The sequence below is a fragment of the Tyto alba genome, unplaced genomic scaffold, assembly GCF_018691265.1.
Source record: "Tyto alba isolate M040663 unplaced genomic scaffold, T.alba_DEE_v4.0 Super-Scaffold_40, whole genome shotgun sequence".
Lineage (NCBI taxonomy): Eukaryota > Metazoa > Chordata > Aves > Strigiformes > Tytonidae > Tyto > Tyto alba.
Genome location: NW_024881316.1, coordinates 42,325,229 through 42,351,655, shown reverse-complemented (window position 1 = coordinate 42,351,655; position 26,427 = coordinate 42,325,229). Strand labels below are relative to the sequence as shown.

Here is a 26,427-nt window from a genome sequence, read left to right as displayed (position 1 = left end):
AAATAAATCCTGTCTTTTAAAAACAAAATTTTAATTTTGGATGGAAAATTTTACCAAAAAGGCATTTTAAGTAGTGCAGACCACAGCAACATGTGGTCAGATTGCCTAGTTCACTTATGACAGAGCACTCTCCATTGGCAACAACTGCAAAGTCCATCACTGTCACCCTCGGCCACCACTATCCCAAACCAGAGAGTCTGTAGCAGAACATCTCAGGGGGAATGCAAATCTCTGCAAATCTCATCAGTTTTCCCCCAAGCCTGATGGACAGTCAACAGTTGTTTAGCGGTGAGCCAACCAAGACTTGTCTCTCTCAACAAGTGTCCCAAATTTATCCAATGATTCAGAGTAAAATTCAGGCTACCATGTGATTTCATGAGCATTCACCCTGCTCAGCTGCATTTCCCTCCTGGGCCCCCAAGAAGCTCAAATGTTGATTCAGACTAACCTCTTTTAACTCATTAATTTCTCTTCTGTAAATCACAACCTTGACAATTCAAGGGGTTGGGGAATGGTGTGGAATAAGACCATTTCATCATTTTCTAGCACGACTTTCAGTCAACTGTTCCTGGTTCATCTGTCTGGATTTTCGTATTCTGTAAGACTACTTTTCCCTTCTGTTCCCCCAAAATGAACACTTTTTCCAGATGCCTGTAGCAGAAGCAGAAATAACCATCTTCCGAGAGTTATAAAACAGTCATATTAAATAATAGAGGTGAAAGCACTGTGTATGATTTCTGCAGAAGTCTTTTCAGTAGAACAGATAAATTTATTCACTGCATTATGGAACAGTTTGAGAAAACAAGATCATACAATGTACACTGCCTCTATTTAAATTGTTTCATTTCTATTCATGAGTGCTCTGATTAGATACACTGAAAATATCATCAGTAAGAAATAAATAATTCTGCCAAATTAATAGTTGTTGATTTCTTTTACCTGGAAATGTAAGTAGCATTTCATTCACACTAGATAAAGCTTCTATAATTTGGATGCATCGATCTTGTTGGTTCAAGTCTACACAGCACACTGAGACAGGTATTCATCTACATTTTCTTAATATTAAACACCTTCTTTCAGAATGGTAAGTTCTTTAGTGAGTTAAGATGGGCTAGCATGTTTTGCTTGGAGAGGCTTAGTAGCCAACTAGGGTTTTTTTTCTTGTAGTTGTTTTCTGCAAACAGTGAATTATGAGAAATAAATTGCTTCAAATATAGAAAATAGTTTAGAAATGGTATTTTAAGGAATAAAAATAAACTTTCTGTATTGGGCAAAATTCACCTGAATCTCAGCAAACGCTCTCTAATTAATAACACCTTTCTGGCTCAGAAAGGAAAAGGACAGAAGAAACCATCACTAATATCATTAGATGATGGGAGCTACTAAACAGCCCCAAACCAAGGGCTCTCCAATACCTCCCTCCCTGTAAAGTATTTTGCTGGAGAAACGTGGGAAGGAGTGGATTTGTGCAAATGTGGCAGAAGCAGCTATTATTCAGCAGAAAGATCAGACTAATATTTTGTTTGGAAAAAAAAAAAAAAAAAGACACTAAAAACATAGAACTAATATATGTTTTAGACATCGCAGAATGATGAATGCAGTATGTCTGTTCAGCTTCTGAACATCTGAGAAAAAGCCCTCTACATTTTTGAAAAATTCATCCAGTTTGACTCGACAATGAATTCTTCTTCTAAAAATCAAATATAATTGCTGTAACATTTTGAAAAACCTAAATGCACAGCTGAGTACCTTAAGAGCACCCTGTTTGCAAAGCAGCCAAGTGATACACCTTAGAGAGCTACTGTTAGCTACTGCAGGCAAGATAAATCAAGAAAATGCTGAGTTGAGGTGCAATTTGACAGTTATTAGCAGAACGAGTAATTTGGTGAAGAAAAAAAATCTGACAAAATCTCAGCTCACAGCAACAGATTTTGGAAGCCTATTTGCACATAAATTGGAAAAAACAATTCTTGCATTAGAAACTGATGAAGATGAAACAATATACCCTAAATCCTAACATATTTGAAATTATTTTCTTTGATTCAAAGCTGATAATCCTGTAACAGGCAGTAACTAAACAGGGGCTTACCAGACTTGCTCTGCATGTTGAAGAGAGTGCACAGTCAGACCCTGATCTAGGGCCATTCAACTATCAGAATAACTGGATTTACTGCTATACGCACCTTTGTTTTTGCCATTTGAAAGCATCTAGAGCGCACAGAACATTCGGCTGTGTTTTAAGCATTAGCAGCATAAATATCCCCTCGTGTACCGTATACTTCACCACTTCTGGCTTCCCATAAATCAAGCGTATAACCAATCATCTTTTTTATGTTGGACATTAATGGCAACTCTGTTATTCAAATCCAGGCTGTGCAGAGTTGCCTTTCACGGGGATGTAAAGCAGCTCACAAGCAGGATTATGACTGAGCAAGGGAAGATTCAAATCTGGCTGTGATCTTCCTACTACAAGCCCACCGCTGCCTAAAATGTGATATTCTACATCTTTCCATTTATCTCATCTGTGCAAAAGGCTTTTTAAAAAAACTCTCGAAGTAGGAAAAAAAAAATTAGAAAGCCTTTTGGGCTCTTCAAGAACTGCCTCTTTGTGTCCCCATAAACATACAGCATAAATGTATTCGTTCACATACTTTTAAGCAGAGATGCTATTCTTTACTGCATTACAATTAGACACACAGATTAAGAGATATCTTTTGTGTCATTATACCAAACTCTTATACAAACATACAAAGGGATTTTCTAGATTGTCATCTTCTCTGCTTACCATTGAATTTTCACACTCAGCACAAAATGAAAAGCGAAAGATACCTCCCCTATGCTTACAGTGCCCACCAAGAACCATTTCAAAACCAAATAAAACTTAGCTTTGATTTAAGCAGCACAAACTGTTGTCCCATAGCATTTCTTTTTTCCTTTCTCCTTCCCCTCATCTTTCAGTTCATGAGGGTAGGGAACATGAAAACTAAATTGATTTATGTTTAAATAATTCATCTTTTCATGCACATCAAACCAAGTACTAAAGTTCATCCACAGGGCTGGCCAGATTTAGCTGATTCCGCTGGTATTTTAAACAGCATTCTGGAGAGCTACTCACAAAAGGTTGCGAGGAAATGCTGAACAGCTGTGACGAGTTGTTTTGAAACAACATGTGTTGGAACTCTACCTATTCTTACTGAACGCAGCTGACGGGGAGACATTACCAGCCGCCCTGAGCTGCCACTGCATTTTGGAGACTCACATCCGCACAAGAGATGCCTTGTGAGCAAGGCGAGCTCTGGCACGTCCTGGGAAGATGAAGAGAATTACAAAGACTAAGCATCGTTTTTTTCTGCCAAGCGGTAAGAAAACATGAAGCAACATAAAGCATCTTTAGGAGCAGAAGTCCCCCGGAGTAGACATCCACACTAGCTGAGTTGATCCTACAAGCCAAGCTGCCTTAAACTAAGGACCCATGAGGACTGGGAAGTGAAGCAATGGTAGTAACTCTCCTCCTCTTTAAGCAATAGAGAAAAATAGAGAGGTTTTTTAGTATATTTTTAAACATCCTAAGTAGTACAAACAACAGATTTACTCTTGCAGGAAGTCTAACAATATTCCTCTGTAAACTCTGCAATACTTGCACTTCAAGTCCCATTTATTGTGCTAAATAAACCGTATCAAATTCTCACAGGTAAAGAGTTGGAGGGGAAATCTAGGGACTTGGTTTGGCATTTGGCTTTTGGTTTTACTCCATTCTTAATGTTAACTGCTTGCTTTAATAACACAAGTGATCTCTCTCCAGCACATGCCTACCAATATGTTAGAAGCAGAGGCTGCAAAAGGGGACCAAGGAAATAGGCCTTTCACACAACTAAGATCTGTTTCCCCTGATTTATACCAACAACTTATCCTTGTCCAAACTGAATTAGTAAAACCAGTAAAGAAATATAATTACATTTCAGGATTTAACAACAATTTTAGCAACAGTGGTCTGCCTGGGTAGGAAATGTTTGGTTGACATGAAGAAATCATTTTGCCATGTGGAAACCTCGAGCAGGCTTGTACCCTGCTGCCATACCAGAGACAAATATTTGTAGTCAGGTTTATACCTTCAGATTCACTGAAGTGGAGATTTACTGCAACAAAAACAGAGAAAACCACTGGAGGGATGTGTTGGAAGTAGAGCCGGACAAAAGGAAAAAAACCACAGAAAATACAATATTCTACCTGGACATGTGCAAAACTTTTGACACTGACCCAAGTAACATCATTGTCTTCAAATTGGAAAGACATGGATTTAACATATGGACCACATTGGCTGAATGGTCACACTCAAAGAGTTGTGGTCAACAGCTCAATGTCCAAGTGGAGAGCGGTGATGAGTGGCATTCCTCAGGGGTCGGTGTTGGGACCAGCGCTATTTAACGTATTGCTTGGCAACAAAACAGTGGGATTGAGTGCACCCTCAGCAAGTTTGCTGATGACACCGAGCTGTGTGGTGCAGTCAACACAATGGAGGGAACGGATGTCCTCTAGAGGGACCTCGACAGGCTTGAGCCTGCCTGTGTGCCCATGCAAACCTCATGAAGTTCAACAAGGCCAAGTGCAAGGTCCTGCACATGGGTCGAGGCAATCCCAAGCACAAACACAGGCTGGGTGATGAGTGGATTGAGAACAACCCTGAGGAGAAGGGCTTGGGGGTATTAGTAGATGGAAAACTGACTGTGAGTCAGCAACGTGCGCTCATGTCATGTGCCACACATGTCCTGGGCTGCATCAAGAGAAGTGTGGCCAGCAGGTCGAGGGAGGGGATTCTCCCTCTCTGCTCTGCTCTCATGAGACCTCCGCTGCAGTGCTGGGTCCAGCTCCGGGGCTCCCAACATAAGACAGACATGGACCTGTTGGTGCAGATCCAGAGGAGGCCACGAAGATGATCAAAGGGCTGGAGCACCTCCCCTGTAAGGACAGGCTGAGAGAGCTGGGGGTGTTCATCCTGGAGAAGAGAAGGCTCCATGGAGACCTTATAGCAGCCTTCCAGTACTTAAAGGGGGCTACAGGAAAGATGGGGAAGGACACTTTATCAGCGAGTGTAGTAATAGGACGAGGGGTACTGGTTTTAAACTGAAAGAGGGTAGATTTAAATTAGATGTAAGGAAGAAAATCTTCACTCTGGAGGTGACAGAGACACTTGCACAAGTTGCCCAGAGAAGCTGTGGCTTCCCCTTCCCTGGAAGGGTTCAAAGCCAGGTTGGACGGGGCTTGGAGCAACCTGGGCTGGTGGAAGGTGTCCCTGCCCATGGCAGGGGGGTTGGAACTAGATGATCTTCCAGTTCCATTCCAACCCAAACCATTCTGTAATTCTATGATTCTTAGATTTGCAGTGCAATCCTCACTGATTTATACCAAATGAGTTTGTGTTTTCAGTCTAATTTGAGATGGCTCATAATACTATAACCTGAATCACACAGAGATAAGATTTGGTAAAGAGTTAAGTTTTGCAGAATGTGTTTTGGATGAGTTTTATTAGAAAAAGCTTGAAATACCTTTAAGAGGCATTATCTTAATGACACGCTCACTCTTGAGGGGAAATTTTGAGCCCTTTAGCAGAAAGCAATCTCACTGCAAGCAGGACCTAAATGGCTTTGAGCTACTGGTTATGCAGCGGGAGCCCTCTTTAAATCAAACATGCTTAAAAGTGTCCTTGTTCTAAGTTGCCTGTACTTGGCATCCCATCACAAATTTACATCCTCATGCTTTGCAGAGTAATGATGTCTATATACCCACATAAGGTGTGTATGAGGAACACTGACTCTTCAACTTGGCTAATCTTCCCACATCAGGTGAGAAAACAAAGTGCCTCATAGTCCTTGTGAGTAGAAGCCAATCTAAAACAAAGTATGCAACATTTTCTGTCTATGACATACACATAAAATACATGTATGATGAGAAAATGTGTGTAAATTTATTCTGACAAAGAACCACCAACAATGCAGTCCATCATCATAACAAAATGCTTACAGTAATGGCTATCAAATTACAAGTTTTGACCTCTGGTGATGTGAAATACAGCATTCATTTCCTTCTTCATAAAACAAAAACTTTGCTATAACCTTTTATTTTTCATCTTTAAAACTGAAATTGTTCTTACTGTAGCCTAGCTGACAGTGTTAGCTGTGGAAAAGCTAAATTCCAGAGGAAGCGGAATGTAAAAACAAAGTTGCTGTGACCTTAAAAATAATCCTGTTTGCATATTACATTATATTTTCCTACTATAGAAAGGCAAAGGCCCTTGTGTTCCAGTCAGAAAAAGTCGTCTTCCTGTAAAAGCATACTGTGATCAATAACATTTTCTTAATATATTATATTATCTCTTACTGAAACACTTTTTCACTTGGCATTTCAGGCTGCCGAGTAGGAGAAATTCATGACAAACCTATGATGGTAAATGAGATACTGCAAATTAATTCCATCCAAGAGCAATCTTTTCGTTCATGAACAATTTGACAAGCCTGTGTCGTCTGACTTCAGCAGAAGCTTTCTCAGCTTTCAAATATACATGAAACAGAAGAATCTGCTCCACTACCACAGCAATCTTCACTTTAGCCTGCATAATTTTGTGTTGAAATACGTTACAGTTTCAACAACCAACTTTGAGACCAGAATTGGTGGGGCATACTTTAAATATTAGTTTAAGAAAATACTCAGAAGTCTGCAATATCAACTGTGAAATCTTCTTTTAAAGTCACAGGCCAGAGCATGGCAGAGCACAGGCATCCTGCACTTTTGAAGCAGTTTTGCCACCGAGTCACCTGCAATCTAACCCTGAAAAGGCCTAAGTGATGAAAATGCCGGCTGAAGGATCTCAATTTGGTGCTGGTAAAGTTCAAAGAGAGCTTTGTCACAATGGGCATTACAGTGAAGTACTTCTCTATCCACATGTCTGAAATTACTTTTGCAATGACGAGTAGGAGCTTTATTCCCCCCTTGGAGCTCATGTGCTTCTTCAGGCTGAAATGGTGACCCGGTGGCACGCAGTCAGGAGCAGAGATCATGCTTCTCACCCTCCACATGAAAACCCATCATCATTTTAGCAACAGCAGCTATAGATCCAGCTGCATTACTGAGAGTGATTGGTGTTCAGCATGGTCCAGAAAGGCATGCTCCTGCAAAAAGGCTTGGGTGCATGCAAGATATTGTCAGTACAATTACTTACACGCACCTGATCTCAGCAAGATTAGGTGCAGAATCACTGCTGTCTTAATATTTCAAGATAAGGAATAAGGGGCAGGCAGTTGAATGTTTGTACTATAGCAACGCTTTCTGTATGAATTCTCTAGCAGGAACATGTGAAGGCTGTACCCATATCCTGAACAGTTCACCATACAACACCCTAATTAAAGAGGTAATTTAGTATGTACCCTATTTTAAACTCACAGGGCAGGCTCATTGACTAATTGTATTCCTACAGTGAAGGATGTGCTAAATTTCTTTACTTAATCAAGACTCATGTTGAAAACAACATAAAAAGTGAGAGAAAAATAGATGAAAATTTAATTTACATCTGCAAATCCCAACACCTCATGAGATTAGAAACATGCAAAGGGCCAAACAACTCATCTACCTTAGGAGTCATTCATAAAAGATAAACATCCTCTTTAAATGTTGAGGAAATGCATGCAGGGGAGATGCACAGTACTCAGCTGATGGAATAAATCCAAGAAGCACAGCAGACACATTTGTGAGAGAGAAGAGGCAAAAATAAGATTGGTCCCACTGATGAGCAGGAGCACAAATGACAGAATAAGCAAACTGAATGGGAAGGACAAAACAATTAAGGTTTTGAAGGACAAGACAAAGTTTGTGGGGTTTGGTGTTTTGTTTTTTTTTTTTGTTTGTTTGTTTGTTGTGTTTTTTGTTTTGTTTTGTTTTTTTTTTTTTAAAACAAAATAAATTAGGCAGCAAGTCTTCATGTAAATGAGCAGTTATAAAACATCCTTTCTAGGTGAATAATTTCTTTTACGATTAATAAAATCTGCAATCTGAGTAGCAGCATTCTGATGACTTTTTGCCATTTGCAATTATCGCTCATCCTGGCACCAAAAACTCATTATTATTAAAGCTGACAAAAAGAATACTTAACTGCTTCTATGGAAGGACTTAATTTTGAAAAGAATCTCAAGTTTCTAAGCTTTGTTTCTATTTCCAAATCTTAAAAGTGAAAAATGAGGCCATCCTAGCAACCCTTGTGTACGTCTCCTTCAATTCCAACAAGTAATTTGGATAAAAGCATCTATTTTGTACAGGAACACAACGCATTACAAAAGCATGCTTTGGTTTAAAAGCAACCTACAGAAAGTATGGAGTTAGCATAACCCTGTATAACTGTAAGCATATCATTTATACTATAAACATACCTTTTTTTGCCTTTTTTATAGCAGTTTTCTCCCAAGGAACTAAAAGCATTTAACAGTTACCATAGAACTTGCATCACTCTCGTGAGTAAGAGTATATAATCTCCATTTTAATGGCATAGAATCTGAGGCACAACTATTACAAAGGTGGCTGCAACAGAGGTAGGAACAGGAACTGTGTCCAACTCTGAGCTCTGTAAGTAAATCCAGGCCTACTGGACGTGTATTATTCACAGGCAGAAAGGAACACAGGTATTTTTGTATTGGCACCTACAGAGATTTTAGTATGAACATTGCATGTGCCTCACTCCATCCTTGCTCTCTGACGTAACGGTCCAGCAAAATCAGAGCCCTGTTAAAAAAACAAAACCTACCCAGCTGCTGTTAAGTGGACTCAAACACAAAAAAATACTGCCTGATGTGTAGGTGCTTGACAAACACTGATCTGAGCTCTTTATAGACATGGCGAGTTAAACTCTTCCTGGGGCACAGAGTAAGAGAGGCAACAGGCGCAAGCTGCAACAGGGGAAAACCTAGCAAGATATAAGGAAAAAAAAATTCAGAGCAGATGCTTAACCAGTAGAACAGCTGCCCAGGGAGGCTGCAGAGCCCCCATCCTCGGGGGTATTAAAGGACTTGCCTGGACATGGACACAGCCCTGAACAACCTGCTCTGCCTCTGCAGTTGGCCTGCTTTGAGCAAGAGGTTGGACAAGATGACCTCCAAAGGTCTATCCCAAACTGAATTATTCTATGAATATCATATTAAAAACAAATGAGGTTATTCCTTGGTTTGTCTGCTGAATCCCAAAGCTTATCACAAATTCATTTAAAAACTGTGACCCCAGACTTCTGTGACCAAGTTTTTCTACTTCATTTGGCTTGTTCCTTCTCCTGAAAAGGATAAAATGGAACAAACCCAAATCTTTGCTTTCACCCACCTAAAAACTACAAAAATGAAAAGCAAATCGCAATCATTCTGTTTGAGCTCTTAAACACACGTGGTCATCTGAGGTCTCGCTGTTAGTTCCTGACCCTCTTTCCTCATAAGAAATACTCCAAAAAGCAATCAGTCTGCTGTGCAGACACACCCACGGTTATTAAAATAACTGCAGCACAGAAACAGCTCAACTTCTTAATTTCAAATTCCTCCCCCCCCTCCCAGCACTTTCTTAGGAGGTGCTGCATATGGTGAAAACTAACTCAGTTTGAACCAGAAAAAAAATGGGGTTAAGTACTTCCTCAGTTGGAATACAAAAATTGCAACCACACATGATTGTCAGGACATACAGGGCTACAGTCAACATGCATAAATAGTTTATCCCAAGGATATAAAAAGTAAGTGAGTTAAAAGGCCTTTTAAGGGGAACAGCTGAGCTAGGAATATCGAAAAGCGGGTAAGACGGACAAGTGTGCAACTCCCACATGCAGCCCATTCACAGCAGGAGACATCCATCCTGGAATTCAAGCCCCTTTCAAACAACTTCTCACATATAACAAAAGTCTTCAGGAGGAAGCGTGGATACAACTGGCTTCTCATTTCCAAATTTTTTTTTTTTTTTTTTCCTCCTTCTTTTGTTACAACTAGATCACAGCCATGGTGGCACAAACACCCAGGGACATACCATAACCTAACAGAATAACTTTGTAATAATTTGATATTCAGCCTAAGACTAAACTCGGCATTTCATGTTGATGTGACTAGGCAATGCTGAAACTTATCACAAGCCGGATTTGCTAGACATTCCCCACCACAGAAAGTGAATTAAACTGTCAGTCATCACTGCATGAGTTGCTCTGCTGTAACTACTTCTTCATGAGTTGGACAACATTTCTCTGAATTAAAACCAAAACATTTTGTTGCAAGTTAAAGTCTTCATCCTCACTTCTGTACCTTTTCCTTTCCACTTCTCTTATTTTCTGCTCAACTATTTTTTTCCTGACTCCGTATGTTTAACCCCCTCTGCTCCACTTGCCCCCTCAGTGCTTTCTTTCACTCCCCTCCAGGCACCTTGGGCAAACTATTAATTATGTTCTGAGCACTGAACTACTGATGCCCCCTTGGTCCTCTCCATAAGGTCACTTACAAGTGAACCAGTCAGCAAATCTCACAGGAACATGTCTCCCTTCCCCAGGGACCATCTGCTCAGCGTGTCAAGCTAAGGCTGAGACTGTATTCCTCAGTGTCCATTCTCTGGTGTATCTCCCAATACACATAACTACTAAATATAGGAAATATAGGAAAACCAGATACATTATTCATCATGAGGGCTACTAAAAAAAAAAATGGAGAACATTTGATTTAACTACAGTTGCAGCTGTTGGTATCTGCAATTTGCGGCATTACACACATGCAGGGACAAACATAAAGAAAGAATATAAAATAAAAGCCTTATTCATAATTCAGACTCAATTTCCAGCAACAGTTTCATATATGTATTATTGTATATACTACTTATAACTGTATTGGCAGCACAGAAAAAAAAAGGATTAAACACACTCCCGTACACACTTGTACACACCCAAGCATACACACAATTTCCCGCTTTGCCATGAACATACTAATGATAGGAATTGAAAAAGATTTTTAAATTATCAAAGCTACACTGAAAGCTGTAAGCTAGTTGCTCAGGGAAATATGCCCATTTCCATGAGTGAAATACTTGGAAATAGGTTTTCACTGTTTCCAGAGTATAGTTCAAACTCATTTATGGGAGGAGGCTGCCAGAAATGTTACTATCGAGATGCACAGGGGATAGTGAACTGTTCAATAAGGAATCCTGTTAAGCAACACCAAACGCTGGAAAGTAAGGATTGCACAACAGTGTGTGAGAAAGAGTAAACAGATTAAAAATAGGAAAAAAAAAAAAATAGGATTTGGTGGTCTTGGCAGACAGCAAGTAGAACCTGAGCCAGCAATATGCCCTTGCAACAAAGGCCAAATGGATCCATCCTGGGCTGTGTTAGCAAGATTAGCGCCAGCAGGTCCACAGAAGTGATCCTTCCCCTTTATGCAGGATTTGAGCCCTCCAGAACAAGGTGGCTTTGACATACTGTAGCAAGTCCAATAGAGGATATTGGTGGCTGGAACACAGGCTGAGCTCCTAGAGACCTCACTGTGTTTTCCAATTCCCCAAAGGGAAAGTGCAGAGAAGACAGAGTGAACTTACTCTTGGAAGGGTACAGAGATATGACAAGAAGAAGGAAGCTGCAATGGAAATTCAGATTATAGATGAGGAAAATATCCTTCATAGCAGGTGGTGAAACATGGCAACAAGGGCCCAACAAAGTTTTGGAGTCTGCATCACTGAAGATATTAAAAATCCAACTGGATGTGACCCTGTGCAACCCGTTCTAGGTGACCTTGCTCTGAGCAGAAGGTTGGACTAGATGGCACCCACAGATGCCTTCCAGCCTGAATGATCCCACAAAAATACATCTCTGGTTGGGAGAAGCCAGAAAGCTGGTCAAAGGAGGCCAAGATGACAAGAAAGATATCAAACATTACCAAGAGCTAGGATTAGCTACATGAAGAAAAAACACGAGAGAATTGCAAAAACAAGCTAGGAAAGGGGTGAAGCAAAAAAAATAACAGGTTGAAAGATAAGGTGGAAGCAGAGGATCAGGACTGAGGAAGAGGCAAAAAAAGAAAAACCTAATCTAGGTCCACTAAATTACACTTTGCTCCAGTAGCTGGGAGGTAAAAAAATCCCACAAGAGTCATTCAACAATGAAGTCAAGTATTTAAGTTTCTACTCTGATGCGCATAGTAGAATTGGATAAGAGGCAATCAGTTTGTTCTTTCCCCTCCCCGTGCCCCCAAGAAACCAAGTAACCTTTAATCTCCCTTTTTCAAATATTTAAAATTGATCTTGCAAACTTCACAGATATTTATAACTATGTACATTATGAAGAATGTTTCATTTGTAATATAAAAATAAACGCACATTTGTCAGCTTAAAATTCAAAATGTTTGCTACACCCAAAATAAGTGCCTTATAGCTTTTTTACATTTTTATAAGATATAGGCCTATGAGTCTGCACACATACAAACTTAGCTCCCTCTTGGAGCCATACCACCAAATTCACATACTCCTGATCAGGTTTACAGCATTAGCATTCATCCTACTACATTATTTTTCTATTGTAACACAGATGCTCAGTTGCACATGCTCCGATAGGGACTTGCTGCAGTCATTGAAAGGGAAAGCACAGGGTAAATTGCATTTGTGTAAACAAATAAGAGACCATGAAAGAAAAAACAAACCACAAAAAGAACCGATATCCACGTACTTACCCTATGATATCCAGAATCTGTATCAAAATCAGCCTCAGGTATAACAGTCAGTAAACAGGACAGCAAACCCTTGCATTTAGCAGGAGGTTTCTGGGAAGCCAGATTACCTAGAAAGAGTTGAAAAGAGTTATTTTAATACATGAAGATGAAGTCACATATCCTTAGTAAGAATAAGCTTCAAATGAGCCACAGCACAAGAAAAAAAATAGCTGCACAATGGGAGACGTTACATGCCACCATGATCGGCATGAAGAATTTAATCCCCTGAAGGTGACAGAAATTTGTTACGAAGCACAGAGAGTTAGATGCTGGTAGACACTTAGGGTTTAGCAGAGAATATCTAATACCCAATATAACATGGTGTTAACCCTCTAATCAAAGATGCAGAGGAGACTAGAAAGAGCATGATATTTTGCTTAATTAGTTAGTATCAAAGAGGACGAGTTCAAGCACTTGCAAAAACAAGGCAATCTAAGATTGTTTAAAAGTTTAATAGCATTCCAGAGTCTTTGGTAACACAGGGTTTGCCTGTGAAATAAAAATAATCCCTAGAGATAAATTTAAAGAAATACATTTCATTTTAATGCCCAGAGTAAAATGACTATTCATTAAAGCAAAGCAGTTTTATACCTATGTTCTCCATCTCAGATGTAATATACACTGAAGTAATCTTTATGACAGGAAGTGGCATGTAATCCTGCAAGAATGAACTGCTGTCATTATCTACAAATCAATACAATTTTTTTAAAGTGGATATAATAGTAACTATTGATTTCACATTTTTAGCACTGGAGTTTCAGTTGCTACAAAGAAGATTCTTACAGTGACAAGAGTGCTGCATACAAGTAATTGAGTTGATACAAACTAATTCGAAGTTTACAGTGCAGTTCCCTTGAACAATGCAGTAAAGGCTTCCCTCCCATTACCTCATCTTAAGTTTTGTCCATTTTATATAAAATTTGTTTTGTGTAATTATAATAATTTCAGGGTGGTAGAGTAACACTTCACTAATCCTATCTGCAAGTTGTAGAAAGTTTACTATGTAGAACACCTCCTTGGAAGAAATCTCCTTATCCTGCTAGCATGTTATTACAGAATATTTCTATTACTTTTGCTATGTTTAAACAGCCTGACCAAATAATTTCCCTTGTGAAAACCTAAAACTGGCTCAACGCTGAAGAGCTTACAGTCCAAAGAGGGGTGGTGAAGGTAAGGATGGTAAAGGAACAGGAAAGAGAAGCACATGGAAGAACTAAATGACTTATCCAACGTCACTTGGTGGATCAGTCAAGCAATGAGCTCCATTGGGTCATGCTCTATAACTTTAAGAGAGTTTAATAAAACTATACTATACTAAACTATACCATAAAACTATATTTCTGTAAATGAAGCATATAGCAACTTTGGCTTGACTGGCTGACCAAATGGCTTGTGCTGCCATGAACAATTTGTAATTAGAGCTGGCTGCAAGGCAAGACATACCATCACATAGAGGAAGAAAAAAAAATAAAAATCAGACTACTATAAAAAGAAGCTTAAATGAATGGGATTAGGGCTGTCTGACATCCCAAATGTAATCTCAAAGTAAACAGTTATCCCCCATTATTCTTGTCCTCTCTGTCATACAGATCTTCATCCTCCTCCTCAGCCTGCTTTGCTTACAGGATTAGGCTCATTTTGGAATTAAAGTTTTTCAAATAGCTGGTCTACTTATCTATCTATTTAACACTTCTCAAATGCATTGTTGAGACATTTGAACTGAATATTTCTGACTTTCCCAACATGACTAAGGAATTTAGCATGGGCCACCTGAAAAAGCTCAAATAAAACCAGAATCTTATTTTTGTTTTGCTTTTTGTTTTTTGGAGTGGTGTTTTGATGAAGCGGTTTATGGAAAAGAAGGAAAAAACTCAAGGGAGTAATTTCTTCTTTGCATAGTGACTCATCATATCATAGTTACCCCATCATCTCCAAGGGCAACACTAGGCCAGAGCTGCTCTGTAAGATCTCCTTAGGGAAAGCATCCACTTTTCAAAGCCATCTCAGGACTCTTTTTCCAGGACTTCACAGTACAGAAGAGCCTTTGACAGCAAGAAAAAATTAAATGGATTTCTGATGGAGCAGAAGCCTGAGAAGACAATGATGGTTTTACGTGAAGGAAACGTTTTTCTTTCCCACCTCAATAACAAGAGACAAGAACATTTACAAAGTGTATTGCAGACTCCAGACAGCAGTGCCATAGGGAAAGGCAAAACAGACCTCACAGCTGGATACGGGACATCTGAAGAAAGAAGGATCAGAAGGAAAAAAGGAGCAAGAAAAGCAATAATCCGTCACCATGAAAATGGTACACAAAGACGGGCTTAAGTTCAAAATCTGTTTGCTTGCTCCTGGACATGCAGTCCCAAAGAAGAGACAAGACTTGGGGCAGAACAAAGACTGGATTAATGGTCTTTACTGTTTAACATACTGTAATTTACATTATTTCTGGTATTTGGGTGGGAGGGTTCTTCCCCAACTTTAGAAGGCCTTGGCTGTTTAAAGGAAAATATTTCAATCTTACCAAATCTTTACTGCAGTTGTCATTGAGGAGGAGTGAGGAGAGCAATATCTGCCAAGCAGTTCTGAACCACTAGAACAAAATACTGAAATTGGAAGAGGCAGAAGCACAGTAAGAAACTCTAAACACCAAAATCAAGAGTTGCCACCTCTCATCATAGTTCCATCTGCAAAAGTAAAGCCTCAATTCCCTCTACCAATACTTATGAAGCTGAAGTTACCTTACAGAAGCCTACAGCAAGCAGCCTTATCTCTCCTTTGGGAGCCTAACAATCTCAAGACAGACAGGTCATACATTCTATACTGTACTTAAGCTTCTAAATTAAATGACTTGGAGCAACCTGATGGAAACCAAGCATCTGCTTTAGATGCTGCATCACTGTAGCAGCAAGCTTTGTGAAGTAGGCCGTTCATTTTCAAGGTAAAACTAGCAGGAGGCCAGACAAAAGATGGTATAAGAAAGTTGGTGTCGGCTTATCTACCTCATCAACGTGGCTATCCTCATGAAGGGATAGAATAATCAGAAGTATCTTTGGCTCAAAAGACTGGGTCTGTGAGAAGTAGGTCCAGATCTTTTGGAGAAAGTAGCTATATCAATTGGATTCCCCTGAACTACAGCAGATCTGAGTTGGACAAAGTGGAGTTACCCTGCACCAGCAAACAATGAGATAACAGTGACAGCACAAGCAGCTAACGGAAAGCTCACCATGCTTCAGCTTGAAGTAGCAATTTAGAAAAAAGCCTTTTCTTCCAAAAGTCAAGAAAGGATGAGGGAGAGCAATGATTTCATGTGATGTCAAGTCAAACCCACAGTTTTCTTATTCAGCAAGACAGTGTTTCAGAGCTCCTCTGTTACAGATGAAGCATCCCAGGGCAATACAGCAGATCATCTCATCCACCAAGAGCTGCACAGGGTGAGAGATGCTTATGCAGATTTAAACAGCACCCTCCTGATCTGAAATAAGGTATCATGCAGCAACATTTGGCAACTCAGTACTGGAATGAGGGACTGTTCCAGAACAGCCCCCAAAGTAGAGATCACCCAACAGCCTGCAGCAGAGGCACACAACATGGACATCGGTGAGGATGCAATGCACCATGCTGCACCTGCCCACAAAATCTCACTTGTAGTTGAAAAAAATTATTTGGAAAGGAAGAAGAATAAAGCCAAGGACATGGAGACAGTTATTGTAGGTCAATTAATCAGAAAAAAGTTTAACACAAAAATATTCTATGAAAGCCTGCCTGGGCAGACAAGCTATAAATCAACTGTGATGCACAGAGTGCTTTAAAAATGCCCTTTACAAGCTGCTCTGCACTGCAAACATAACCTCCTCCACGTCAGGTAACACAGCTTGGGGCAGGGGCTGACAAAAGGGAATGAAACACTCAGAGGCACACTCACTCTGGAAATAAACAAGGCAAAGGAAAGCAAATTTGGGGGGGGGGGGGGGGGGGGGGAGGGTGAAGGAGGTGTGCGGGGGGAGAAAAAGATGATTCCAATATAAGGTATAAATACTTACTAGGCAGACTAAGTAGATTTTTCATAAGCAGTAAAAGGAGGATGCTTTTAGACAGTGCATCTGGCAAATCAAAATCAGTCACTCTGCAAACAGTCAAGCTTAGCACAACCAGGAAGCCATACGGACACAGGAGTTAAATACAGACCCACGTACCCAAAGCTCCCAGTACTGCGCAGGTTAGGGACTACTGTTATGCTGTCCCAGTTATCTTTAGTATATTTAGATTGGAACTACTCCAGTTCTACAAGGAAAATCTCTGTAATGACTGGTGTGACCTGTTGTTCTAACATTGCCAGAAACAGAACAAGTGGTCTGAGAAGGGAGTAATTATGGATCCCACGAGAAGCTGCGCAGGCTCTGGAACTGGGCGAAGCAGCAGCCAGGAGTCACAGGCTGGGATAGGAAAACTAAAACACAGGGCTGGAACTGAAGCATGCATCCATTTTCACAGCCCCACTTGACTTTATGGGAAACATACAGGCTCTACACCATGATGCCTGCAGAATGCTATTGTGTATGTTGACCCTAATCTATTATTTATTACAGAATTTACAGATCTCACTTTTCCCCAACTGACAACCAGCCAACTACTAATTTGCAGGCCAAAACACTGTGAGGTCTGCAGATCCCAGAGCATTTGCAAGCCAACAGGATTCTGAAATGCTTGGAAAAAGCCTGGCAATGCTGCCAGTCCTCATCAAGGTCCAAAAGAATTTAAGCTGCAGACACCAAGACTAAGGAATTACTCTAGAAAAATGACCAGAGATGAGGATGTCTGCACACGCCTAAAGTGCAAGTTATTTATATAAAACTTTTAACAGCAACAAATGAGAGCATCACTGGATGTGCTAACAGTTTCCAGTTTGAAATAATTGCTGGATTCCTAAGACTACTTGATATGTTTTACTCATAATGTTTCTCGCAATCACACTCATCTCTCTGAAAGCAGGCTGGGAACTGTTAACATCTCTTCATCAAAGATTTAGACAGACTGACAGTAATCTTGAGGTTATTCTGTGTAATGCTTTTGAAAAAGTCCCTGAAACTCGAATGCTGGCCTGTGCTTCAAAGAGTTAAGCTGGGAAATGGGAAGGGGAAAATAATTTTAGCTCAGTACCCCCTTGTTCCATTACATCAACAAATTAACTCCTCTTATGACATTACATAACTTTTGAGAAAACACTTGTGGTTTACAACTGACTGTTCAGTTTGTATCCCTGCATGGATAATCACTTCTTTAAAAGGAAGTATGCATTAATAATATTCATGGAGAGCTTTGTAAGAGCTTGGCAAACAGTTCTGACAAAACAAAAAACTCAAACAGAAGGATTACTCATAAAATGCTACATCAACAACTCTTTTGACAGGCATCTGGATTATGCTACTCCTTAAAAGGGAAAAACAAAGATGTCACTTCAAAGTTTAAATGGGAACAGTGAAATAGACCATTAAAAATATCAGATCACAAACAAAGCTATTTTTGCAAACTCAAATGCAATGAGCAATTACTGCAAAGTTTATCTAGGTAACTTAGAGATATTTTTTCAAAAAATACTTTTAAAATACTGCAAGATGTACAGAGATCACAGGTTAGTAATGAGTTTATAAATCTAGAAGATAGGACATCCAACATTAATAGTCTACCAAGTTTCATCTTTTTCTTCAAATGGCCTTTAGTTGATGCTCTAAATGAAGATAAAGCATATACAACTGCCCAACTGAACAAAATTCCAGAAAGAAATGTAGAAGACACTTTATGAGCCCATCCTCAAAGGATGTATTTCACTGTCCTTCCCCTAAACTGTGTTAAACAGAATTGCATTATCCAGGAAACATGAATTTATGTGGTATTCTGCAGCAAGACTCACAACTAGATGACCGTGATGATGCAAACAAGAGTTTCTTACTCGTTCTATGTTTATTTAATTTTTATCTCCCAGAAAAAGCTCAAGGAAAGCTACTGAGATGTGTGGAGCTCAAAAGAGATATGCAAAATATTCACATGCAAAAAGAGACTGCTGAAAAGACTGCTTATTCAAACAAATGTGGAGTTCTAATGGATCTGCAGTGTTCAGTTCAAAATTGTTCACCCGAATAGTGAGGTTTCTTTGAAGATAAACACATACAGTCTAGTAAAAGGGGTAGATTTCCTTAAAGTGGAGTCAGCTTCTTAACAATTCATTGAAATCCACTGGCTTTGCTGGAGATTCGATGAAGGTAACAGGCGAGTACATGTGTTGAAAGGTCTTTTATTTCTTTATTGAAGCAAAGACACCACCTTCTGAAATGGTTTGAAGACACTAGGATTAAAAAGCTGAAAAGTTTTAGGACAGCTTGACTAATATATCTTCCCAACTCCATTGCTTCACCAAAGCAGCTGGAGAGACTAGCATTCAAAGCACTGAAGCATTTGAGACTGAAAAGACCTCAACTTCTTTGACATCACCAACTGACTTTCTGCGGTTCAAGGTCTTTTCCAGGTTTTTGTCAAAAAAGTCAATAGAAAAAGTAGAAACAGAATGAAACTTGTTGGTTTGCCATTTGCAGATGGTTTTTAATAGAAAGTCCTACTCTTCTAGTAAGACTCTCAGAGAGGCAGGTAACATAACCAACCGTAGGTGATGTGAAGACAGCCACACCATGCCTTTTATAGTGTGGGAGGAATGCTATTAGGCAGCTGGAGAGCACCAGGATATGAACAGGCTGCTGAAAAAGAGCCAGGGCAGTGGAGAAGGAGGAAGTAGCTGGCTCTTCAAAGAGTCTTCTGTGTCCCTCCATGTCTTACGTGAAGCCTTGCACAACGCAAAGAGATTGAGCAGAGAACAGGAACTGCACTTGGTTCATGATGTACCACAGACAGCAGGGATGAGGGCAAAATCCTAAAAGCACATTGTTGGGTCTCATGCTGGAAAATGGGAAGGGAGAGCCTAGTATCATTAGCTTGGAATGAACAGTCTGTGCTCAAAAGGGCAAAAGCAACCATTTCTCTTATGATCTGAACTAACACTACCATACCCCAACAGAAGGTAACATCCTTATGCAGTATTTAGGTACAAAGTAGTCTGAAGGGTAAAATACAGCAAGGTGATAACACTGCTACAGCAGTAACATACTGCAACCCAAGTATGGCCAACAACATCCTGCAACCCCAAAAGGTTTTCAAAGCTATGAGCATCTACCAAGCGGAGTTACCCTTTGGGTATAGAGACTGACAGAAATCACCTCCAATTCCCCGAGTAGTCTCCATTTTCTCTCTGACTCATTTTGGACTGACAAGTTGACCATGGCAGGGGAAACCCTATTCTCTTCAGAGGGACCAACATGCTATTTACTGACTAGGTAATCCTAGCAGTCCCTTTTTGACCTTAGCCTCATTCCCTTGCATATTATAAGGCACAGGATTCAATTTCTTGCCTTGTTCAGGAAGCAAAAAAATAAGAATTGTCATGATTACCAAATTTCTAGTGGTGCCTTGAGGGTGGTGGAGAAAGGTTTTCATGATTAATTATTCCTGCTGTCAAAATCTAGTTCTATTATGAATTTTCTTGGTTTTCATTTCTAGACAACACATCTTGCTACATTTTTGTTCAGACTGAAGACTCTTTCTTTCTTAAAGTTTCCCATGTAGAAAAGCTAATCAATTCTTTCCTTCTCTTGCATTAGGGTAATGAATGACTGCAAGAAATCCCAGTGGCTTCAAGACATGTCTTTATACCCATCATCACTCTTCTACCATCTCTCCTTATCTCATCAACCTCCTTGAGGTGCTGACAGACCTGAACACAATATTCTGGGAGTGTCTGCAGTATGGTCAGATGCAGATTTAGCAGAGCCTCCTTGAAGTTCTCCTATGGAGGTACACAAAAATTGCCAACACAGGCAACACAACAGCTTTGTCCTATGAGCTCACGTTACCCTCATGTCAGCTTAGGGGTGGAGAAATAGCCCCCCCTCCTCCTCTCCATTGACTTTTGAGGGAGCCTAGGACAACTGGTTTACAGTAGGATACCAAATTGTAAATGGCTGAAAGTTGGGAAAGCTCAATTCCCATCCCTCACAGATGCCAAAACAAATTATTTTGTTCTAGTTTCTTCATCAAAATGGTGTCACCAAGTCAAATGCCTTGAGAAGCATAAATATCAAACTTGCAATCACATTAAAAACACTTAATAGATATCAGGTTAGCTTGACAGGATCTATTTTCTATAAACTCATGTTGATTGGCATTAATTATATTTCTCTTACTCAATCCTTTATCAGCGCTCCCATTTATTATATACCAAATCAATATTAGTATGACAAGACTCAAAACCTCACAACTTTGAGGCACAGATCTTGGCCACTTTTCCAAAGCAACAAACCAAATTTCCAAAGCTGACTGCCAGCAGCATACTGGCATAACAGAGCTCTTAATCTCCTCTCTCCACCTCCCAATTACACTAAAAAAAGATCTGTAGCTTAATTTGTCATCCCCAAAGAAACAGCAGAATAAACAGATCAGTTACAAAAGATTGCCTTTAGAGGAAAGTAAAGAAAGAAAGAGAAGGCAGAAGAGGAAGTGTGGGAGGTGAGCAGGTTACAGTCAATCAAACTTTTGATTACATGACAATAATTAGAAAAAGCAGAAATTCCTTCACAGCAATAATTTGTTCTCCTGATGTAAATTGTTGATTTTAGCATGTATGACCACCACAGAATTCACTCAATTGTGTGAGGAGATCATGCTGTTAAAATTGAGCTGCTAGATTTAATTTAAGAATTAGATTATATAAAAACATAGGGTTTAGGCTCTTTACATATGGTGCCGAGAAACTTTCATCAGTGGGTAGTCTGAGAGCTAACCTTCCTCAAGAAGAGTCAGTACTGCTTGCAATCATTCAGATGCCTACATATGAGATAAGTTGAGGGAAAGTGTTTTCCTAGAGGATTCATAATTTCCTGGCAATCACGTATTTTCAGTTGCATGCTTGGTGGGTGGCACATTAGTGCTACCTCCAGCACCTCCCAACTAGCAATCTCCCTCAATAAGCTTGATGTTCAGTCTCCACACAACTACTTTGAATGAGACATTAGCAAGTCATTTCACACCATTACGTTTCTTCTATCTTTATGACGCTTTGACTATATCTGGAGAGACATGAATGCTCCAGGTGAAGAACTGCAGTGCTTCCCTTAACACACTTGTTTACAGATCTGGCTAAAACACGTGCAAGTTCAGCAGCTACACAGATAGATGAGAGCTTGCTTGTGTCTTATTAAACCAGCACCAGCACAGTCAGGAAGGTATTCATTTTTTAAAAGTCAGATAGCACCCATGGAGAAGACTACTGTTATTTGTCTTACAGCCCCAGGCAGTGTCCTGCAGCCTGTCATCAAAGGCTCCGAGTAAGACTAACACACACCCATTTCTTGACATAGAGAATATGCTGATGATAGAGTATGTACAATGATTATGCTCCAGCACCAGGGATGCTGCTGTTTACTTCTTCAGTTTTCTCCTTATGGCCTAACAGTGATGTCAGGATTAGTACAAAAGCCTTTTCCACAACTCCAGCTCTCTGGTGATGTACTTTCCAGGTGCAAACTTTCCATCTCATCTAACATCTCCATTCAAATTCCCCTCACTCAGTGCCCTCACTTATAGTCCTCATGTATCATATGCATAATTCAGAGGCTCTCAAAATACTGTCTGCCTTCATGTGATTAGTACAGACAACTGTCTGGTCCTAGACTACTTCCACAACCCACACAACCTGAACACCATGCCACAGGCACATGCTGTCGAGGAGAAGGTCTGTCAAAACTGTTTTGCTATGTGGCATGGCTTCTGCAGTGACTCAGATTCAGGGATGTGCTAGGCCCATGCAAAATAATGAAATTTACTAACTGTCCAGCACAATTCAACTGAAGATGTCTATGCTCCTAAGAACTTTAAATATGTCGCTCCCATTACCCATCAAATGGGGAAATCAAGTTCCCAGTATAAAATAAAATCCTTATTGTCTCATGTTTAACCAATTCCTCCCTCCTTTGCATCAAATCCCACTGGGTGTGTCATCACGTTTGTAACTATACTTCTGACTACATTACTGCAATTTTAATGGAAACATAGGCATGATCTCACACCCAATGGGGAAAAAGTCAATTTATCTTTGATATCTCATGCACAGAAGTTACAGTTCAGCACTGGGCCCCCACTGAGGTTCAGGTAGCATGAGCACCCCTCATCTTCAGAGAAAAGCAGTACTGTTCCAATTTCTAGAACTGTAGCTGAAAGAAAAATGACTATTTTAATCAAAATGTCAGAGACAGCACGGGATCTTAATCTATAGCTCAGTCTATATGGATCTCTGTTCAGCACTTAACACACGACTCACCTGTTTCTTTGGACTTTCTCCCAAAGTACAATAGGCAGCCCCAGAATTAATCTCCATGATTGCAAAGGTAGCTTCTCACCGTGAGAAGAGTGTGGCCATGGGTTATTAATAAGAGTTCTGATCAAGTGCACATTCAGTCCCAATCATTTGCTAAAAGTTATCCTCCTATAGGCTATATAAATACATAATACATCTACATTAACCTGTGTGACACTGAAGCAGCCTTTCCAGCAATCTGGCCTACTTTATCTCCAAAGTAGACTCTTATACCTCATCTGAGTGAGTGAGCACACATTTTAAATAATGATGAGAGACTCCAATTTTCACATTTTCATGGATGCAGTGTCAAATCTATTTGTAATAGGATCATCTATTATCTGTCAGTGCTGAGCAAACTAGGTGAGAAAATAATGGTTACTAGTACATTTATCTGGAATCTTGACGAAAATTAGCACAAGGTAGGTGGAGTTGTTCAAAACAAAAATGTTACTTGTTGATTGTTTAATGCAGCATAACTTGACTTAAGTTATTTCTAATATGAGATCAGAAGTTGTTGGGGTTTTCTGTTAAAAATAAAAGTTAATTTCCTCCACCCATTCAGTCTTAAACATGGAGCATTTAATCCACTGATTCACTCTTGTGCCTCACCCCATAGATCTGTTTACAGCAAAACTCACAGCAGTGCCAGAGAGAAGAGGAAATGTTGATACCAACTCATGTAAGAGATGCTGAAGCTGGAAGCTTCACTCATTTGATCCTGACTTTATGGCTTCCATGTGACAGATATGCTACCCTTTACCCAGACACCCCACAGGTTACAGGAAGAGATGGAAGGCTGGCATATCTCCTCATTCATTTTCTCATCTCCAGCCTGTAAATTGAGGTGAACAAAAACCCAGTTAGACCTGCTACCTTGTAAAGAAAAGCAGCTTTTCCTTCTTGGAGAAAAATAAAATCAGCATATATTTGTGTGTATATTAGGAGTACAACCAGTTTATGGACCACTACAGTGCTCAACATAGCAGCAGCCTCTTCTGAAACCAAATGAAAGAAATATCTGGTGGTAAGGATGTCACCTCTCCATAACTCACTTGGTCTCCTGTCCCTTCTTCACTTTCCCAAACTGTATTCAGGTGTGAGTTTCAGATCACTTCTGCAGCAAGAGGACACATTACTAACCTCTGTTGCTTCTTGACAAGCCTGTTTTGATACCACAGCACAAGGCTTCAGCAGCAGATGCCTTCAGCTCCTCTGCTGAGAGCAGCACTGGAAACGCTGCTGCGTGCCAACATGGACTGAGGAACTGAGATTTGCTTCACCAGATCCACCCAAAGCTTGTGTTGGCTGATGAAAGAGGATGAGGAATCAACACTGAAGGGGAGGTCAGGTCTGCTGCTGAAGTTACACATCATGACAGTGGAAACAGCATCTGTATATACCCATACTGTCTTTGATTTGCTCACAACATACTCCAGGATGGGGAAAAAAGGAACCAAAAAGAACTAGATAGAAAATGGAAACATCATGCTTTAAGCCCGATACAAAATTTTAATGGAATTTTGTTTGTCAGGCCCATTAAAATGATCCTTTGATTTATGGATGAAATACTTTTATTTTTAGTGCTATAGATGAAATAGTTTTAGATGTCTACTATATGAAAATACTTTAAACAAAAGAGTATTTTTTTCCCTTAAGAAAGCATAATGAAATTCATATGCAGTTGTATTAAAATAAATATTTCTCAGTTATATGGGATTTAAATGTAATACTTTCAGATTTAATTAAAAAAACAAAGTATTAAAACTAAGGTTTAATATAAGGGCTTAAACAGACTAAGGTTTAAAGAAAATGTTAAATGATATCAGTGAATTCTCTTCAGGGTATGAGTAAAAGGATAACAACTTGAAATAGTACAAAAAAAAAAAAAAATCCATGGAAGACCTCCTTGCCATTGGAGGCCAAATCAAGCATGTTTGTGTATTGAAACAGTATAAAGCTCAAGCATATGGCTATATTGTTACTTTTACAACTGCTTAAGTGCTATTATTTTTAACTTTTCCTTTTGTAACCTTTGCCAAGAAGTCAGATTTTTCAGCCTTGGCTGTCCAGAATTACATTTTTCCTTTGTTTGTTTCAACATAGCCAGAAGATATTCGGAAAGTATTTTCTTTACTGGGACCAATTCACTGAAAATAACATCAAGTAAAGTTAATTTCTCAGTCACTGGCTGGAAAAAGAGAACAAAGTCGGAGAGAAGGATACTCTAGCCTAATATTATAGTCTTATAGGCATGGGGCCATATGATAGGCAGTTTAGATCCCTAGAAGTACATGCAAGTGTTTTTAGAAATGTCATTACAGCACATAAATTCATGGACACCAGAAGTCTGTGTATTTCAAACAGAATTATATAGTTATCTTTAAAATCAATAAAACTGAAAAACTCTAAAGCCTAGATACACACAGGTTATGACTGAAGGATGACATTAGTATCCAACACACAGTTTTGGCAAGCTTTATGAGCTTACATCCATGGTATTAACAACTTAAAGGCCACTGATGTGTCAGTTTTTCTCTACTTGGCCTGAAACCTTTCAAGACTGTTGTGTTTTCATACGTATGAGAACTATGCTCGTCAGATTAGCAAGGCTGCAAACTGACTCTGCAATCTAGAAACTAAATGAAGCAGCACGCAAACACTGCTAAGCATCCACCTTACTTCACTCTGTGTAAAACATCAAAAACCCTCATAAAAAGAGGCAGTGTAAGATACTGCCTATAGGTAGGACACAGGAGAAGCCAGGGAACACTATGGTTCTCATCCCTCCCAGGCGTATCCCAGAAGCAGGGATCAGACCCTGGCCCGCCGGCCTGTGCCGTAACCGTCAGGTCCTGTGAGTCATAACCGCCAGTTCTGCCTTGTTCTGCATCTCTCCCATCTCTACTCAAAACAAGGAGCTTCACTGACTGTAGGTGTTGAGAAAAATATCCAACGTCTGGCTTGCCATGAATTAATTAATCTGTTAAAAATTTAATAAAGCTACAATATTTATTACTTAACAAAGAATATAAAGCTTTAAAACCTAATAGCGTGCAGAGTATATGATGATGATTAGCAAAGAGTGCTATAAATTTAAGGTATTTAGTTGCAAGTCATAACATTTCAATTATTACTAACTGGAAAATATTATGAAAATAAGTTATATGCAATACAAAACAAAAATAAATCAATTACTTATATTACTTTTTTTAAACCCTGAAT

General features: G+C 39.6%; 1 protein-coding gene across 2 annotated transcripts in view; it reads right to left on the bottom strand.

Annotated features, from left to right (window-relative positions):
- KLHL29 (kelch like family member 29) overlaps positions 1-26,427 on the bottom strand; it is a 405,860-nt gene that overhangs the window by 323,099 nt on the left and 56,334 nt on the right. For both annotated transcript variants that reach the window (XM_042803184.1, XM_033004989.2), the window contains exon 2: positions 12,708-12,814. The gene's annotated coding sequence lies outside the window, so the exon portion shown is untranslated. The remainder of the gene's footprint in view (positions 1-12,707; positions 12,815-26,427) is intronic.